Below are 4,654 nucleotides of genomic sequence, written 5' to 3' on the forward strand. Positions count from 1 at the left end.
GTGAGTGTGTTGACCCTATAAAGCAACTTCTCTGTCCGCTGCAGCTCCGTCCTGTCTGAGAGAGAAAGAGAGAGAGAGAGAGAGAGAGAAGCGGCTGCCTCATCAGAACTCACAGTTGCCAAGTCCGACTTTGGGCTTGTTTTTCTGTAGAGTCGCTTATAAATATTGGTAGTCGCGGGTTTTTGGGCTTGTTGTTAAAGTGTTCCTCTTCCTATTGTATTGCATGTCATATTGATTTGAAATCCTGGAGCTAAAACAAAAAAAGGGTCATAACATATAAAAACAGCAAGAAATACGATGATATTTCTGGATTCAGGTTGATAATTGTGTGTGTGCAAAGTGTAATAATCTCTCTTTTTTTTTTTTTTTTTCTTTTTTTTTTACCACGAACGGAGAAGTCGCTTGTTTTGGGCTTGTTTTCATAGGCCAGCTTGCTTGTTTCTCTCAAGATATCTGGCAACACTGTCAGAACTCCACCACACATGTAGATGAGACGTGACAGTGGAGCGACTTAAACCTATGTGAGTTATAAACCCATTAACATAACTTCCTTGTGGGGGCTAACAAGTCGCCTTCCACTTATTCAACGTGCTTTGAGTCATATTTCAGAAAAGCATTTGTGCTTGTTAAGCTAACTGCTTGATAATGATAGATGAGAATAATATGACAGCTGTCTGTGTCGATTGTTTATCTTGCCTCCGATCTTATATTAAACTAATTACAGATATTGAGTTCACTGCTACTTTGCTGTTGTAAACATTGTTGTTCCTACTAACAGTCACAGTGGTTATTTCTTGGTTTTGTCACATCTTTAGATGTGTAGCCTGTATTTCTAGTTTGCACTTGCCCTCCAATAAATACCCTAATAATAAACCAGTGTTTGATTGCCTTTTAAGAATTGCAGCTGAATTACATATCTTCCAAACCTCAGTATTATTATAATGTGAATAAAATCATCTTGACAGTACTTTATTGACACAAAAGAAATGGCAATTGCGTATCACTCACAGCTACGCAGGATACACAGCTGAGTAGTTAGCTTTCTATCAGTACTTTTTTAAAATTAATTTTACATTAACTAATCTACATATTTTGTCATTAAGGCCTGAAAAGATGGGCTCATACTGCCCTTTTCTGAATATGAGCCCCTGCCCCTCTTTAATCATGTGCATGTTCCTGCTTGAAAATGACAGTTACTCATACAAAAAGTACTTCAGTAAAAGTCTTAGAGTATCTGATGTTAATTATAATTATATATCAAAAGTATTATATTTGGATAAAAGTAAATGTCACATATTTCAACATGTATCTATGTTATACAATGAGTCGATCAATTATCATATCTGGTATTCTGCGTTTTTCTGATTATTGGAATCAGTGTTTTTTGTCTGATTGTCGATTAAATCAGTTACGTTAAACATGCACTCATTTGGCTCTGCTGTAGAGTGTAATCTTAAAAATAACCAGTAACTAATGTTATTAAAACAATGTAGCGGAATAAAAGTACAATATTTGTCTCCAGAATAAAGTGGAATGGAAATATAAAGTAGCAAAATGGAAAAACTTAGCAGAGTACAGTACTTGAGTAAATGTACTTAATAACATTCCATTACTAAAAGTGTAACTACTCCAAGAAGCAAATATTCGTGATACCCAACACAGGTATCATAACTATTCATTGCATTATGTAGTTTACAGAACTGACTCTATTCACTTTTTTAATACATTGTTGTAACAGTTGTGTACTTACCTGTTAACAGGGTGAGAAATGATGTGAGTCTGCGATGATCTGCAGGTGAGTGTCTTTTTATCTTGCTGATATGTTTGTTTTACTTTCTTTTGCGCCAGCCCTGCCCTGCCACGGCACTCAGGGAATTTCCTGCCATCCTTTTTTTTTAGACAGTCTGACTAACTGTAAACCATGTGACTTTTCTGTACTTGCAGATAGTAATCAAATATTCAAGTGAGGAGGAGCAAGTGTTTTCGTAAAGCCATTTTTTACACACCTAGGTCAAAATGCTAATGTCTAGTTTTAATGTAAAACACTGCCCTTTAACGACAGGGGTACCCAAACTTTTTCTTCTAGAGGGCCAACATTTAATGGTGAACTGCAATGCCAGCAGCAAACATTGTGTGTATTGTATTGTTAAGATGCAAAATGGTACTAGATGGAAGTCGAGAGGCAAGTGAGGAAAACAAAATCCAGTGATCCATTTTCATAGTCCAAATTGTTTTCTATCCTGCTGTTTAGGTCAAAAAGTGTTCCTTTTTTTGTTCACTTCCCTCTCAGATGTTCTGTAGTCAGTTTATGAAGATCTCTAAGCCCACTGTTCTCAGATCATGAAAAAAACAACCCATAATTAGATTTTTTTTCTCTTTTTTTTGTTTTTGTTTTACTTCACATAAAGAAATTACAGCAATACGATACCTTTGTTGGAAAAATTAAATCTTATACTGGGCCTTCTTTAGCTCGTAGGGCCCTACTTGATGTATGACCAAGCCAAATAATCAAACCTTATTACAGTGTTTTGTAACAGCCACCATGAGCTTTCCACACAGACTGCTGGAATTTATCCAACACTGACACAACACATGAAAGTGGGCCATGGCAGGGTTAATAAGTCACCAGTTCATTACAGGGCTGATCTATAGGGACAAGCAATTATACGCACATTCACACCTACGGACAATTTAGAATGGCCAATTAACCCCCAATTTCCACTGGATACGTCTCCGCTGCGTTGCGTCTCCGCCACGCCAGCGGAGCAAATACGTTTCACTTTAGTCAATGTGTCAATCTCCACCAGGTCCGCTGCGCTGCGTATCCGCTCCGTCCCAGCTCCGGCAGTCCGGAGCTCTCCGGAACAGATACGCAGGACTTCTATATCTGGCGGATGCCGGAGTGCGACGCAGCAATTCAGCTGAATTTAGCACCGAGCAGACAGGAAGTCAAGCGCCAAAATACCTTTCAAAATAAAACACTCGGTGTTGACACCAGTACATAAATCTCAAAAAAAGAGACAAACACAAGCTTTTCTGCTAATCCCTCGGTCGGGAACACTTCGTGTTCTTGATTTTAATAACACAGACCTATAACTGCGGTCGTGAGTGATCATGTGATTATCGCGGGAACTCCTCTGCCTCGTGAGCCAGCTGTCTACCGTACTGCGCCGCAGCGGACTCAAACCGCAACCGGTGGAGATTGCCGGACGGCGGACGGCGGAGCAAAACCGGATCGGAGCTGCAACGCAGCGGACACGTATCCAGTGGAAATTGGGGGTAAGTTTCGCCTGTCTTTGGATTGTGGGAGGAACCCGGGTACCCGGAGAAAACCCACACAGACAGAGAGAACGTATAAACTCTGCACCCTGAGCCAGCCAGGTCTCACACCTGCGACCCTCTTGCTTATATGAATATCAATACTAAATAATTAAAGGACATAAAGACAAATACTTAGAAAATAGATACATTTAGTCATTATGCCCTTTTCAAGTAAAACATTCATAATGAAGTTTATTACCCGAAAACACTAAGCTCAAGTTGACTGAAACTCCTAACTGACTAACACTTCTTACGCCTTTCTATTCTATCGAATAGCCCAAAGGCTGTATCAGCCCTTAGGTTTGTATATAATTATTCTGTTTTGATATAGTTAAATCAGCCAATAAACAAATCTTCACAGTTCATGTATCTTCATTGGTAGGTCATCTACTACCCTTAAGTTGTTGAAGTTATATCTGTCTTTGTTGGGCAGGGCCTGCACTCACGAAAGCCATAAATAGATCTTGTGCAAAGTTTGTTTATCAGAAAATCATACCATGTCAAGGTAACATCTTTGTTTGTCTGCAGACTGAATTCCCCTCTTTATCAATGTTTCCATGAGCCGTCTTTCACTTTCTTGACAATCGCATGATTTCTCGGAAACCCATCATGTTAAAGTTGACCAGTGGGGACGTGTGACGCCTACTGTAGACATATTATGACAACACACCATCATAACATTTGATATTTACATGTAAATATCAAATGTTTTTGTGAGAATCATTTCCTGCAGATTTTGCAGATCCAAATTCACATGTGGAATAATTGTAAATGAATACTGGTGGAGTTTTGTTGCCACACAAGCTTGTAAATGACATGAATATCACTGACGTTCCTCTGTATTATTTCAATGTAAGGTTACCTTTCTTCCCTTAGAATAAGAATTTCTAAAATATCAGGTATAACTTTTACAACATTCTCTAAATCAGATAAAAGTGCCTTAGGTTAAATGTACCTGGTGTTTTTAATAAGTATCATTATTCCTCCAATATTGCAAATAACAATAGTTTAACAATTCAGACTAAATTATTGATTTGAGCTCTGAGTTACATGGTTGGTACTGTACCAATTTTGATAACATATTAAAGCCGGTCAATGTAAGAATAATATATTTTTTAAAAAGTAACTACCAGACCTGCTGTCAAAACCTGGAAAACATTTACAGACAGTTTGCAAGTTACTTTTTCTACTGCTGCTCCTCGGGGTAGGCTGAATGTCATCCAGAAGATCTATATATGTGCCAATAGGGGTGAAACTAACTTCACTCACTGTGTACAACAATATGATTTATTATTCAGGACTTAACATTTGCCTACATCCTGAGCAGTTTATG

Source organism: Sparus aurata, chromosome 13 (genome assembly GCF_900880675.1).
Source record: "Sparus aurata chromosome 13, fSpaAur1.1, whole genome shotgun sequence".
NCBI classification, from domain to species: Eukaryota; Metazoa; Chordata; class Actinopteri; order Spariformes; family Sparidae; genus Sparus; species Sparus aurata.